Source organism: Podarcis liolepis (genome assembly GCF_965112155.1).
Source record: "Podarcis liolepis genome assembly, chromosome: 9".
Lineage (NCBI taxonomy): Eukaryota > Metazoa > Chordata > Lepidosauria > Squamata > Lacertidae > Podarcis > Podarcis liolepis.
The window spans coordinates 42,082,465-42,098,559 of NC_139564.1; the positions used below are offsets into that span (position 1 = coordinate 42,082,465).

General features: G+C 42.6%; 2 long non-coding RNA genes across 2 annotated transcripts in view; one reads left to right on the forward strand and one right to left on the reverse strand.

The window, feature by feature from the left end:
• Positions 1 to 14,327, reverse strand: part of LOC310714759 — a 34,750-nt gene extending 20,423 nt beyond the window's left edge. Inside the window, exon 1 of the long non-coding RNA XR_014530044.1 lies at positions 13,889 to 14,327. This is a non-coding gene — a long non-coding RNA (uncharacterized lncRNA). The remainder of the gene's footprint in view (positions 1 to 13,888) is intronic.
• Positions 11,446 to 16,095, forward strand: part of LOC310714763 — a 203,992-nt gene continuing 199,342 nt past the window's right edge. The window contains exon 1 of the long non-coding RNA XR_014530051.1: positions 11,446 to 11,537. This is a non-coding gene — a long non-coding RNA (uncharacterized lncRNA). The remainder of the gene's footprint in view (positions 11,538 to 16,095) is intronic.

Here is a 16,095-nt window from a genome sequence, read left to right on the forward strand (position 1 = left end):
ATCAGCTTTCCCAATGCCACCAGAAAAAGTGCCTGTATTTAGCACGAAGAAAACTGACGTAGTAGATTCCTGGTGCAAGGAAAATGCTGAGGTAAAAAATAGCCATTTCCAAAGATTGATTTGATACCAGTAGAAAATCATGCAAGTGATTGCCAGCTCCTTGTGCCAAACTCTGCCTTGCCACCATTTTGTAACTTCTTCTGTCCCTGCACCACCATTTTGTGACTGCTGGGCCTCAGTCATTGTCAGCCATTTTAGTCGGCCCTGGGAGCAAACAGTTTAATAATTTATGATCTAGTTAATCCTAAATAATACCATCTGCTCCTTTCAATCCAACTACATAGTGAAGTATAAAACCTTCTTTCATATATCCTGTACATGTATACTCAGAAGTAAGTCCCAGTGCGTATAATGGAGCTGTCTCACTTTAGGACGCTGTCTCCTAGCAGTATGACACCTATCAAATGTCTAGAAGAGAGTGTGAATGAATCGGGAAGCTGGCTTGCTGCAAAGGCATCCCTTTATTGAGAAGGTGAAAGGAAAGCTAGAATAGATTGCAAAAGCAGCAGCTATGACAGACTCCCAAGCCTATGGTCATCCATTTTGGAGAGGGAGGAAGTAAACTGGAGGTGTACCTTCCTGGAAACTTGCTTTATAAAAAATGGACTAAGCTTCAGCTAACTTTCATATTGGTTATGCTGTGATATACAGAAAAACATACACAACCTTTTTCTCTGTGTTGTATATTTATATAAAGCTGGAATGCTGACAGACTATATTTAAAAGCACAGCTTTCTGATGTTTACGGATGGGATTATGTGGTGGAATTAGCACACTTTGCCATCTGTCTGTACAGATTTTTCTGTTGCTTCTCAAGGTCTGTGTGGAAAAATACGTATCTGATACAAAATTCCCATGCTTTAGTAGAGATTGCTTTATTGCAGGGGGTTGGACTAGATGACCCTTAGGGTCCGTTCCAACTCTACAAATCTGTGAAATGTGAGAGCTGGTTGTCACGTTCAGCATCAACCTCTTGTGCTTGTAATGTGAGTGGGATGATGTACAGTGGTACCTCGGGTTACATACGCTTCAGGTTACATATGCTTCAGGTTACAGACTCCGCTAACCCAGAAATAGTACCTCGGGTTAAGAACTTTGCTACAGGATGAGAACAGAAATCGTGCTCCGGCGGCGCGGCAGCAGCAGGAGGCCCCATTACCTAAAGTGGTGCTTCAGGTTAAGAACAGTTTCAGGTGCTTCGGGTTAAGAACAGTTTGATGTGCTTTCGAACTGCTAGGTTGGCAGGAGCAGGGACTGAGCATCGGGAGCTCACCCCGTCACGGGGATTCGATCCGCGACCTTCCGATCGGCAAGCTCTAGGCTCTCTGGTTCAACCCACAGTGCCACCCATGTCCCCAGCGCCATCCGCTAGATGTAGAAAGAAAAATGAAAGCAACCGAACCATATCCTTCCCCCCCCCCCCACTTCCCGTAGGACAAACTTTGTGAGCAAAAGATGAGAGAAGGCCAAGCGGAAATTTTTATTCATCTAATATAATTCACATACTTCTTGATTGTAAGAAAACTTCTAGGCAAGACATAAAGAGATAAAGCACATGTGACTTCTACATGCCTGGATAGGCTTGCCTAAAGAAAAATGTTCTAAGTAGGTGCCCAGAAGGGTATGTACTGTGTACAGCAATGGCGCATTCCAGCTATCAATAGGCAGGGTGTTCCAAAGTAAATTGCCATTAGACCAGACTGTTTTCCTAACAGTACAAGTAAGATCAAATGTCCAGGAAAATCCGGACATATGGCTTTAAAACTTCAAAAAATAAATAAATGGTGACCTGATTGAAGACTGTAAGTGTCTAGTTGATGAGTGTAAACTGCAGAATATTAGTGCAGGAAAACTTGATGGAACTGAAATTTCCACACTACCTCTAATACAGGGAGCCTATATATTGTATTTGCTGTTTCATTTAAAGTGATAGTAATCATATGGCATGTGCGTTCAGAAGGGATGGAAAATTTGCCTATTTCAACTTCCTCATTTTCCTGATCTTAAATTCAGTTCACCATATTTTCACATCAGATTGCATTTTTTTTAACATTCCCACAAAGATTAGCATTTCAGTCCATTTCTCCTAATAAATACATTTGGCACACAGTTTTGACTAATATATACATCCTTTCAAGATACAGTATAAGATGTTTTGCATGTTATTTTCATGGGTATGTGCATTTTTATGTACAGTGGTGCCCCGCAAGACGAATGCCTCGCAAGACGAAAAACTCGCTAGATGAAAGGGTTTTGCGGTTTTTGAGCTGCTTCGCAAGACGAATTTCCCTATGGGCTTGCTTCGCAAGATGAAAATGTATTGCGTTTTTTGCAAGTTTCTTTCCTTTTTCTTAACACTGTTAATACAGTTGCGACTTGACTTCGAGGAGCAACTCATAGAACGCGGTGTGGTAGCCTTTTTTGAGGTTTTTGGTGATTTTTGAAACTTTTCCAAAACTTTTCCGACACCATGCTTCGCAAGATGAAAAATTTGCTAGACGAAAAAACTCGCGGAACGAATTAATTTCGTCTTGCGAGGCACCACTGTACAGTGTCTCCTAATATACACTTAGTGTGAATTTTACAGGACAGCTGTATTTGGGTTCACAAATACCTTGGGTTCTTGAAAGGTAAATTAGGTAGCTTCATCGTAAAATGCAAACTGAACCAAATTTTGACGCACCCCTAGTCTTCAGCAAGTTCTTATGTAATTCTAAGATTTTACCAAATGGTATGTTGTGCAGTATTTTTTTAAAAAATCTTGCAGAATATATATTTGGTGTTGGTGTGCTAACTGGAGATAAAGCAGCATCTGAAATACATAGTTAAGGAGACCTCTTGTGTTTGTTGTTAAGTACTACAGTTTTAATAAGGAATTATTTGTGGCATTTATTTATGTCCCAGTTCCAATTCTACATTTGGATTACACTTGCTTTTCTGCAATTAAATCCAACAGCTGCTTCTACCATGATGGTGCAGCTAATCAAGCACAAATGCAAAGTGTGCACATCCTATTGGATACAAAGGGCATACTAGAGTTATTTCTGTTCCCCTTTCTTTTTAAAATACAGTGGAACCTTGGTTGTCGAACGTAATCTGTTCTGGAAAACTGTTTGACTTCCAAAACGTTCGACAACCGAGACACGGTGGGCGGTCGGAAATTCCCATTGAGAAAATTGACAGATAAATGCTCTGTTTTTCTTCTTCTTTTTAGTACACATAAAAAGTCTGAAATATTGAATACTGAAATATTTTGCAATAAATTTGTACCATTATTATTAGTTAGCAGTTATTTATCATTGTCACTGCAGATAGTGGGGGCATGCAAATCAATGTTAAAAGGACTGGGGTAATGGAAATGGATGTAGTTGTCCCTGGAACCTGAAAATAGTTGAGAAGCAGCCAAAACTAAGTAGAACAATTCAAGGTAGAATTTCTGAATATCTCTTGGGGTGTAGGTAATAAGACAGGAAAATGATTTTCTCCAAATGTGGAGTTAAGAGACTGGCAAGGAGACACATGCGGTCAATAAGCTTCACATTCAGTATTAGTGAACAATATACAAAGTATTGCTTATTTATAGACAGGAGAAATGAAGTAACTATATTGTATGATATTTGTTGATTATTGCATACAAGTACAGTGGTACCTCGGATTAAGTACTTAATTCGTTCCGGAGGTCCGTTCTTAACCTGAAACTGTTCTTAACCTGAAGCACCACTTTAGCTAATGGGGCCTCCTGCTGCCGCCGCGCTGCCGGAGCACGATTTCTATTCTCATCCTGAAGCAAAGTTCTTAATCTGAAGCACTATTTCTGGGTTAGCGGAGTGTGTAATCTGAAGCGTATGTAACCTGAAGCGTATGTAACCCGAGGTACCACTGTATTATTGTTTTATCTATTGTAAACCATTTATATACCACCTGTCATAAAAAGATACATACCGGGACAGTTTACAACCAAGTAAAATGGTACAAGCGTATTAAAATCACTTCTAGTATACACTGCTAGGCATTTTTCTTTAGTGGTGTTTGTTTTTGAATTGGTTTCTTGTACTCTATTTATTTAACATTACCGTATAATGCTCCCTTGAGGGCTTTAAAGAAAGTTGGGCTATAATCTTAAACCACAATACATACTTGAAACTTCAGAAAATGTACAGTCTCAATAGTTTTCTTGCTACTTTGGACTGTGTTGGAGATGAGAGAGGCATTCAGGAAATCGAATGTACTAGAGCAGAAAGAACTCAACCTGTCAGAATTGCTGTTCCATAGAGCTTGGGGGAGTAGAAAAGGAACAAAAAATGCTTGCTGTGTTTAGTGGATTTGTAAATCAACGTTTTAGTATGGGGGTGTTCATGGCAATACAGATCATAAACTTACAATAAAAAAATTCCTTTGCAATTATTCTGTATGTTGAAAAAGTCAAATCCAAGCTTTGATATCCTTTTCAGTGTCTTGCCAGACTGGCATTTTAAACCAGAGAATAAATTACTGCCTTGCCTTTTTTATTTTGGCATTGCTTTAAGTTTCAGGTTGCAACCTTATGTAAGATGTTTACTAGAGGTTAAATTTTCCTTAGTTGAATTTGTTGAGAGGAAGTGTGCAGTTCAGGTAGAGGGGTCTTTACAAATTAGTTGGGCAAAGGTTTAATATACAGGGTGATTCATAATGAAGTATACAGTTTTCAGATGCTGTAAAACAGTAATAGGCAATGACACGGATCACAAATGTGAACCGTGAGGTAGATGTACAGTGGTACCTCGGGTTACAGACGCTTCAGGTTGCAGACGTTTCAGGTTACAGACTCCGCTAACCCAGAAATAGGACCTCAGGTTAAGAACTTTGCTTGAGGAAGAGAACAGAAATCATGTCGCAGTGGCACAGCGGCAGCAGGAGGCCCCATTAGCTAAAGTGGTACCTCAGGTTAAGAACAATTTCAGGTTAAGAACAGAGCTCCAGAACGAATTACGTTCTTAACCCGAGGTACCACTGTACTCATAAAGTTTCTGTTCCACTACTGAGGGAAGTGACATAGGCGATAGTGTGTGATTCATGTGACTAGTCAGGCAAAATGGCTGTGTCTGCAGTGGAGAAGTTTTGTGTTCTTGAATTGAGCAAAACGGAATCTTTAACTGTTGTGCGATGGCATTTTCAATCATGATTTGGGGGGGAACCTCCAAGCAGAAAATGTATCTACAATTGGCATAAAATGTGTGAAACTATGGGCTGATTGTGCAAACTTAGAAGTCCTGGACGACCCTGTGTATCGGAAGAAGTCAATAGTATTTGCACCACTGTTCAACGAAGCCCGGGAAAATCAACACGTAGGGTGAGTCATATTTCGGCAGATAAGGATTACTGGTTCGATGTGTGACAATGGCTGCACATATAGAACATCTGTGACTGTTTCTAAAAAACTTTAAGCATTCCCCTACAATTCTGTTACAGGTAATATATATTACATTGTTCTTTTTTATAGTGTGTTGAAACGGTATATTTCATTATTAATCACCCTGTATTAAGATATAAAGAGGTCCACACACCTACAAGTGCAATCATACATGTCAACTATTCCATCTCAGTCTTACAAGGAAGCCACTTGAAAGAAAGCAATCCCCAGCAGACCTCAAATATATCCTAATCTGCACTTAAATTTCAGAGTAGGTGGAAATGTAGCTGTGATGCACCAGGCTCTAGTACTCGAGATAAAAATAATTAATGAAAAGGGAAACTATTACTTGTTGTGAAGTAAATTTGTTTGCAGCTCTAAAACATTTAATGTTAGGATCATTAACTTCAGACATTTTTTTGACCATTTCAACTAACTATGGAAAGCAAGGCTAATGTCAGATATCCATGTTTCAGACAACAGAGGGCTTTTATAATCAATATCACCAGTGCAACCAAATGAGCTGGTTATGTCTCTTCTAAACCTCTGGTAATAACATGCTTCTTTTGCTAGTATACTAAGGGAATGACTCACAGCATTTTACAGCTGCAGTTTCTGAATAGACTTTACTGTATTACTCATTACAATACTTCCATCTGACAGTAACAAACACTTACTGATCATCATAGCCATATCTTTGCACTAAAAATGGTCCTTGTTTATAAAACTGTCTGTTACTCCAACAGTGTTTGGAAAGAAGTAGGAGGCCCAGGGTTCGTTCTGATTGTTTAGAAATACACAATCGCTTTGAGGTCCCCTCCCCTAGCATGGAAGACGAAGAGCAGACTCCATTTGAGGATCTCTCCCTCATTTCAGTCGATCAGGTATATGAAGATGAGCAGCAAAGTCAGTCCTCAGGGAATGTGCAGGCGACCTTGGAACGGACAGCTCATGGAAGAACCCCGACCAAACCTAAGAGGAGGCGTGTAGTGGTGATAGGGGATTCCCTACTGAGAGGAACAGAAGCAGTGATCTGTGGGCCTGACAAGATGTCTCAGGAAGTGTGCTGTCTCCCCGGGGCTAAGATCCAAGATGTAACTGAACGACTGCAAGGAATCATAAAACCCACTGACAAATACCCCTTCCTCTTGGTTCATGTGGGAACCAATGACACTGCAAGCAATAGCCTCCAGAAGATCAAAAGAGACTACGAGGCTCTCGGCAGGAAATTGAAGCAACTAAATGCACAAATTGTCATCTCATCTGTCCTCCCAGTTGAACGACGTGGCCCAGGGAGAGAGGGAAAAATAGTGGAAGTGAACAGCTGGCTTCGCAGATGGTATAAACAGGAACGGTTTGGATTCTTAGATCACGGACTGCAGTTTCTTGAAGATGGACTTCTGGCAAGCGATGGGCTGCACCTCACAACGGTTGGGAGGAATGTTTTTGCCAAAAATCTCAGAAACCTCATCAGGAGGGCTTTAAACTGACTAATGTGGGGGAGGGAGACAGTGCTCCTGAAGGTAGGAGTCTATCAATTCATGAAGATGATCATCCAAATGTCATAGACCAAATGGAGCAAACAGCACGCAGACCTAGTGGGGGGAGGAAAAAATCCTTAAATAAGAGACACGGGGGAATGATTAATGGACTTCAATGTCTGTACACTAATGCGCAAAGCATGGGAAATAAACAAGATGAGCTTGAGCTCTTGGTACAGCAAACTAAATATGACATAATAGGCATCACTGAAACCTGGTGGGATAAGTCCCACGATTGGAATGTAATAATGGGGGGATACAATCTATTTCAGAGAAACAGACCAGACAAGAAAGGAGGAGGAGTGGCGTTATATGTCAGGGATGTGTATACCTGTGAAGAGATCCAAGATTTAGAACCTCAAAGCCAAAGTGAGAGCATTTGGGTCAAAATTAAGGGAGAGAAGAATAACAGTGACCTCATTGTGGGAGTTTACTATAGATCCCCAAGCCAAACGGAGGACATAGATGATGCCTTCCTGGAACAGATGGCCAAGCATGCAAAAGAAAGGGAGATAGTAGTAATGGGGGACTTCAATTACCCGGATATTTGTTGGATGTCAAACTCAGCCAAGATCATAAAGTCAAACAGATTCCTCACTGGCCTTGCAGACAACTTCATTGTCCAGAAAGTGGGAGAAGCAACAAGAGGAACAGCCATTTTAGATCTGGTCCTAACCAATGTTGATGACCTGGTTAGTGGGGTAGAAGTGGAAGGATCATTAGGCGCAAATGATCATGCTCTTCTGAAGTTTACTATACAGCGGAAAGGAGCATCCAAGCATACTAGGACTCAACTTCTTGACTGTGATGGCCTGGGATTCCGAGTCTGAGAGTGAACCGGAGGAATCCCAGCCGGCACAGGAGTCCCCGCCTTCAGGGCCGGCTGAACTGGGGCAAGGCCTAGATGCTGAGGAGCCTGCACCTGTGCCAGATCCTCAGGGGCAGGCACCAGGTGAAACCATTCTGGCCCCAGAGGTGCTGGAGGACTCAGTGTCTACAGGTGAGCCTCCCCCGGGGCCCAGTAACCCTTCGGCCTCTCCTGAACTGCAGAGGCTTAGGGCAGAGAGGCGAAGGGAACTGGTCTCTCCCAGGAGGAGTGCTCGCCTTAAGGCCAGGAGAGGCGGGCCTCCTGGGGTCGGGGCCGCCCCCGGCCTTAGAAGAAGATAAAGGTCAGGCAGCCCGGTCCCAGGTTGCGGGAGCAACGTCGTTGTGGAGTACCTGCTTTTACCCAGACATAGATCTGCACTCCCGGTGTTCCTGTTCCCCACCTGGCTTCCTGCTGCTGCCCTACCAGCGTTCCTGTTTCCCCGCCCGGCTCCCTGTTTCGGACCTCGCGTCTCATCTAGTGATCGTCTACCCGGCTAGTGACTCTGGACTGAACTTCGGCTACGGTATTAGTACCTTTCCCCCCCGGGACCAGCACATTGACTTTAAGAAAGCCGACTTCATAAAACTTGGGGAAGTGCTGGGTAAGATCCCATGGACAGTAATACTAAAAGGAAAGGGAGTTCATGATGGCTGGGAGTTTGTTAAGAGGGAGGTAGTAAAAGCACAACGTCAGGCAATACCAATGAGACGGAAACATGGAAGGTGCCTAAAGAAGCCAGGGTGGCTATCTAAAGAACTTTTAACTGAGTTAAGATTAAAAAAGGATGTGTACAAAAAATGGAAAAGGGGGGAAACCACCAAAGAGGAATTCAAACAAATAGCCAGCACGTGTAGACACAAAGTCAGAAAAGCTAAAGCACAGAATGAACTCAGGCTTGCTAGAGAGGTTAAAAGCAACAAAAAAGGCTTTTATGGGTATGTTCGTAGCAAAAGGAAGAACAAAGAAACAGTGGGGTCACTCAGAGGAGAAGATGGTGAAATGCAAACAGGGGACACAGAAAGGGCTGAACTCCTCAATGCCTTCTTTGCCTCAGTCTTCTCCGATAAAGAAAACAATGCCCGACCTGAAGAATTTGGAGCAAATGATTCAGCAAAGGAAACACAGCCCAGAATAACTAAGGAGATAGTACAAGAATACTTGGCTAGTTTAGATGTATTCAAGTCTCCAGGGCCAGACGAACTGCATCCAAGAGTATTAAAAGAACTGGCAGGTGTGATCTCAGAACCACTGGCAGTCATCTTTGAGAATTCCTGGAGAACAGGTGAAGTCCCGGCAGACTGGAGGAGGGCAAATGTTGTCCCTATTTTCAAAAAGGGGAAAAGAGAGGACCCAAATAATTACCGCCCAGTCAGTCTGACATCAATACTAGGGAAGATTCTGGAGCAGATCATTAAGCAAACAGTCTGTGAGCACCTAGAAAGAAATGCTGTGATCACCAATAGTCAGCATGGATTTCTGAAAAATAAGTCATGTCAGACTAACCTGATCTCGTTTTTTGACAGAATTACAAGCCTGGTAGATGAAGGGAACGCAGTGGATATAGCCTACCTTGATTTCAGCAAGGCATTTGACAAGGTGCCCCATGATATTCTTGTAAAGAAGCTGGTAAAATGCGGTCTTGACTATGCTACCACTCAGTGGATTTGTAACTGGCTGACTGACCGAACCCAAAGGGTGCTCATCAATGGTTCCTCTTCATCCTGGAGAAGAGTGACTAGTGGGGTGCCACAGGGTTCTGTCTTGGGCCCGGTCTTATTCAACATCTTTATCAATGACTTGAATGATGGACTCAAGGGCATCCTGATCAAATTTGCAGATGACACCAAACTGGGAGGGGTGGCTAACACCCCAGAGGACAGGCTCACACTTCAAAATGACCTTGACAGATTAGAGAACTGGGCAAAAACAAACAAGATGAATTTTAACAGGGAGAAATGTAAAGTATTGCACTTGGGCAAAAAAAATGAGAGGCACAAATACAAGATGGGTGACACCTGGCTTGAGAGCAGTACATGTGAAAAGGATCTAGGAGTCTTGGTTGACCACAAACTTGACATGAGCCAACAGTGTGACGCGGCAGCTAAAAAAGCCAATGCAATTCTGGGCTGCATCAATAGGAGTATAGCATCTAGATCAAGGGAAGTATGAGTGCCACTGTATTCTGCTCTGGTCAGACCTCACCTGGAGTACTGTGTCCAGTTCTGGGCACCACAATTCAAGAAGGACACTGACAAACTGGAACGTGTCCAGAGGAGGGCAACCAAAGTGGTCAAAGGCCTGGAAACGATGCCTTATGAGGAACAGTTAAGGGAGCTGGGCATGTTTAGCCTGGAGAAGAGGAGGTTAAGGGGTGATAAGATAGCCATGTTCAAATATATAAAAGGATGTCACATAGAGGAGGGAGAAAGGTTGTTTTCTGCTGCTCCAGAGAAGCGGACACGGAGCAATGGATCCAAACTACAAGAAAGAAGATTCCACCTAAACATTAGGAAGAACTTCCTGACAGTAAGAGCTGTTCGACAGTGGAATTTGCTGCCAAGGAGTGTGGTGGAGTCTCCTACTTTGGAGGTCTTTAAGCAGAGGCTTGACAACCATATGTCAGGAGTGCTCTGATGGTGTTTCCTGCTTGGCAGGGGGTTGGACTCGATGGCCCTTGTGGTCTCTTCCAACTCTATGATTCTATGATTCAATGTTGTAATAGATCTGAGAACACTTTTGGTAAGACAGGAAAGCCATACCACTGCTACCATAATCTTTTGATGATTCTTCAACTCACAAATATTGCTTGAACATTGCAGTTCAGAAAAGACCTACAATTTTATGGTGCATAATCTCAGTGTTTTTGTTTATCAGTGTCTGCATTTGTCAGTTGCTAAATATAATATAAAATAATATAATACACTTTTAGTTTTACTTCACAAAATTGTATACAAGAACATATGTTTGTGATGCTGCAAATGCAGGTGTCATTTTGAACAGAGATTAAAACCCTCAAGATCTTTTAAAATTCATTATTTAGTGGCTTAAATTTAGCTCCAGTTGCAATATTATAAACTACTTGGGGAAAATCTACTCATGCCAGCACCTGTTACAGGTAGGTAGCTGTGTTGGTCTGCCATAGTCAAAATAAAAAAATTCCTTCCAGTAGCACCTTAAAGACCAACTAAGTTAGTTCTTGGTATGAGCTTTCGTGTGCATGCACACTTCTTCAGATAAGTGCCAGCACCTATAACTCCTTGCATGCTGAGACAGTGGGGCAGGGGAGACAGAGAAGTTGGCAGGGGAGAGGAGGGAAATGTCTCCTTCCACTAAGGGAAAAGGAACTGAGGAGATGTTGAAGGAAATTAGAAAGTGAGATAAAATGCTAATATATAACATAATCAACAACAGACAAACCGGGAATGGAAAAGGGGGGCTATCAGAAGAAACAGGACAAGAAAGTGAATGTACATGGCCATGGAAGAAAAAATGGGAGAAGAAACCACAAGAGATGGGTAAAATATTTTTGAGAGACTAGGTGGAAATATAAAAATATAAAAGTAAAAGCTTTCCGCACTTAAAGCTGAATCAGCTTTCCCAATGCCACCAGAAAAAGTGCCTGTATTTAGCACGAAGAAAACTGACGTAGTGGATTCCTTGCTGCAAGGAAAATGCTGAGGTAAAAAATAGCCATTTGCAAAGATTGATTAGATACCAGTAGAAATTCATGCAAGTGATTGCCAGCTCCTTGTGCCAAACTCTACCTTGCCGCCATTTTGTAACTTCTGCCCCTGCACCATCATTTTGTGACTGGTGGGTCTTAAGTCATGTTCAGCCATCTTAGTGGGCCCTGGGGGAAGACAGTTTACTAGGTAATCCTGAACATTACAATCTGCTCCATTTAATCCAGCTAGTGAAGTATAAAAGCTTAATTCATATATTTTTACCGGTTTGCACACTGAGTTTCTTTTAATTCCTACACTGTATACATTATACCTCCATGTACCATCAGATAACCAAAGCTTGATTCTGATTCTGTAATAATATGATAATAACGTGTTATATATAATATACAGAAATCTGTTTTATTGGAAGCCCCACTGTGTTCATGGAGCTTACACCCAGGTGACTGTGTGCTCCCTTAGTATTGTGATAAAGTTCAATACACCCAATAACTTTGGGTGGGAGGAATATTCAAGTGTTGCTATTGGAGAGGGATGTAGTATACAGCCTTTTTCTGAAGTGCAGGCTATTGATTGATCTAGACCAGTGCTGCCTACTGTTGGATGGCAGCAATTCCCCAGGATCTGGTGCAGCCTTTTCCATCCTTTGCTATGGTGGAGCTGCTAGGGTTTGGTCCTGGGACCGTCTGTGTGTGGGCTTGGTTACTATGGTCTGTGACTTCATTGCCTTTTTTCATGTCCAACCTAAGGTACTTTGAAACCAGTCAATGTCCTCTTGGTTGAAGGATGAAACTATGCATATGTATCTATCCTATTTTCAACTGACCTTAAAGATAGAAAGATCCGCTGGTAAGAGTCTGGTGTATCATTTAATGATGCAGCTTCCCTCCCCCTCCCCTTCCACCAAAAAACCTGCTTTCTATTTTGTCTCAGTACGCCTCTTACTACTAAGTGTTCACCATGGAAATTTGGAACTGGATCTGAATTTGTAGTTTCCATGGCAATCAGGATGTGATTGCAATGATGTAGGGCCAAATGAGTCCTTGGAATAATGCCAAGAGAAGGCAGCTTTCCTAAAATGTTTGCATGCCATTCATTTGCTATATCACCCGGTGTACAAAATTCTAAATAACTAATATATTGTAGGGTGGCGCTGTGGTCTAAACCACTGAGCCTCTTGGGCTTGCCAATCAGAAGATCGGCGGTTCAAATTCCTGTGACGGGGTGAGTTCCCGTTGCTCAGTCCCAGCTCCTGCCAACCTAGCAGTTCGAAAGCACACCAAAAAGTGCAAGTACCGTATTTTTCGCTCTATAACACGCACTCGACCATAACACGCACGTAGTTTTTAGAGAAGGAAAATCCGTAGGCATGCCACCCATAGGCATTCCCTCCGTAACACGCACAGACATTTCCCCTTACTTTCTAGGAGGAAAAAAGTGAGTGTTATGGTGCAAAAAATACGGTAAATAAATGGGTACCGTTCCGGTGGGAAGGTAAACGGCATTTCTGTGCGCTGCTCTGGTTTCGGTGTTCCATTGAGCCAGAAGCGGCTTAGTCATGCTGGCCACATGACCCGGAAAAACTGTCTGCAGACAAATGCTGGCTCCCTCGGCCTGTAAAGTGAGATGAGCAGCACAACCCCAGAGTCATCTGTGACTGGACTTAACAGTCAGGGGTCATTTACCTTTTTAAAAAATATATCTGGGCAGGCACTTTCTTGCAGTTCCTTGAACCTCAACACTCCTGAACAGTTTTGTAGTTGCTGGGTAATATATATATATAAATAAATTTATACCCTGCCCTTCTGGCTGGGTTTCCCCAGCCACTCTGGGTGGCTTCCAATGAAATATTAAAAACGCAATACAACATTAAGCACATCCCTAAACAGGGTTACCTTCAGATGTCTTTTAAAAGTAAGATAATTGCTTATTGCCTTGACATCTGACGGGTAGAGGGGGTGATCAGAGAAAGGGAGATGAGGAGCATGTTTCCTCAAGTCTCAATACAACTGTTCTTCTGCAAGAATGTTGTGTTATCCTCCACAGGTGGGATGGGGAGCTTGTAGCCTTCCAGACATTGTCTGGCTCCAACTCCCAGGATGGCTAAAGGTCAGAGATAATAAGATTTGGAATCCAACAGCACCTGCAGGGCCACAAGTTCCACATACCTATACTGCAACACCCACAACTGTAATGGCCTAGGAATCAGCTTCACCTGCTGAACAGCAGCCTGAAAGGGGAGGTGGTGGAGGAGGTCTGATGAGAACCAGCTGGCTTCAGTCTTCTTAAGCAGAGTTTCCAGCAGCAGTCAGATGCTAGTAACAACACTTGTAGTTCCTGGCCCTACCTTGCTGCTTCCTGCATGTCTTGACCCATGACCATCGGATTCCTTGACTTCTGGACTGTCTCACCACACAGATTACTGTTTGCTGGACCCTAGGGCTGGACCTGACCTGACTTTGCAAGCTGATTCTGCCTCCAGGCAAGTACACTTCATAAGCTCTTTGCTGGTTGGCCTCCCACTCCGCTGAGATCTGTATGTTGTTGCTTAGCAACAAAACTATGACAACACCTTGGTCTGATGCAACTGTTCAAGCATTGTTCCCTCACGCCACGCTTCTGGTGCTGGTGTCTGCTAAGAGTTCAAACCCCATCCACAAAGCTAGATGGGATGAGTCCCTGTCTCTCAGCCTCTCCTAACTTATAGTGGTGTTTTGAAGATAAAATGAGCAGAGCAGAACCATGTACATTATCCTTGTAGGAAGGGTGGATTTATAATGTAGTAATACAGTCAGTTGTCTTTCTTGTAACATTACAGCACAATCCTGTACATGTATACTCAGAAGTAAGTCCCAGTATGTATAACGGAGCTTTCTCCCTGTTAGGAAGGAATAGAGCTGCAGCCTTAGTCACTTTAGGACACTGTCTCCTAGCTGTATGACACCTATCAAATGCCTAAAAGAGAGTGTGAATGAATCCGGAAGCTGGCTTGCTGCAAAGGCATCCCTTTATTGAGAAGGTGAAAGGAAAGCTAGAATATATCACAAAAGCAGCAGCTATGACAGACTCCCAAGCCTATGGTCATCCATTTTGGAGAGGGGGGAAGTAAACTGGAGGTGTACCTTCCTGGAAACTTGCTTTATAAAAAATGGACTAAGCTTCAGCTAACTTTCATATTGGTTATACTGTGATATACAGAAAAACATACACAACCTTTTTCTCTGTGCTGTATATTTATGTAAAGCTGGAATGCTGAAAGTCTATATTTAAAAGCACAGCTTTCTGATGTTTATGGATGGGATTATGTGGTGGAATTAGCACACTTTGCCATCTGTCTGTGCAGATTTTTCTGTTGCTTCTCAAGGTATGTGTGGAAAAATACGTATCTGATACAAAATTCCGATGCTTTAGTAGAGATTGCTTTATTGCAGGGGGTTGGACTACATGACCCTTAGGGTCCGTTCCAACTCTAAAAATCTGTGAAATGTGAAAGCTGGCTGTCATGTTCAGCATCAACTTCTTGTGCTTGTAATGTGAATGGGATGATGTACATGCCTTGACCTGCAGGGAAAAGTTAAGCAAGCTGAGAAGAGAGAGGTTGGATTTAATGGGCCGTTCCATGGTATAGGAACACAGTAAGACCTTTATTTTTACAGTAGCTCTCATGGGTACTAGGATTAGAGCTTGTGGGGTGCTTTATCAGATTTTAATTAACAGTTTTGAATGTAGGGTGGGGTGGTTGTTGTTGTTTAGACCTTTGTGTTGTCCACACTCTTGCCTTCCACATGGAGAAAGCTAGAAATCTGGATATATGAATGAATGAAAATGCTGCTGCTCTTTTAAGTCCCCATGTTTTCTATGCTGCATGTTGGGTATTTGGTCTACATGTGATCCAAATCTGAGATGGTGACTGGGTAGCCAAATGGGGCTAGATTAATGACATGATTTTTTGTTTATTTTATTACATTTATACCCCACATTTCCTCCAATGAGTTCAAGGTGGCGTACACTGTTCTTTCCCTCCTCATTTAATACCCACAATAACCCTGTGAAGTAGCATAGGCTGGGAGGCAGCAGCGACTGGCACAATATAACCCACTGGGCTTCATGGCTGAGAGAGAATTCAAGTTCTGGTCTCCCAGATCCTAGTCCAACACTCTAACCACTACTATACACACTGGCTCTCTGATTTGGTTAGAATTGTTTGTAATAGGAAGGAGTCTATCATTTTTGGTGTGTGTGTGAGAGAGAGAGAGGGAGAAAGAGAGAGAGATTTTGAGAATCATCAAAATGACCTGCCCAAGTCATCATTGCAAACTGGACAGGAAAAACAGGGGGAAGTTAGTTTTGGTTCAGCTGCATTGTACCACATGGTTGCTGTTCCACACAGTGAGCCATTTCTGTGCACTGGTTCACTATTGGATCTGACCCCAGGGGGAAGAGGTCATGGGCCTGATTGAAGACTGCAGGAATACTTGATGGAACTGAAATCTCCACAACTACCTCCTTATAGTGACAGGAAGCCTATATTGTATTTGCTGTGTCATTTAAAGT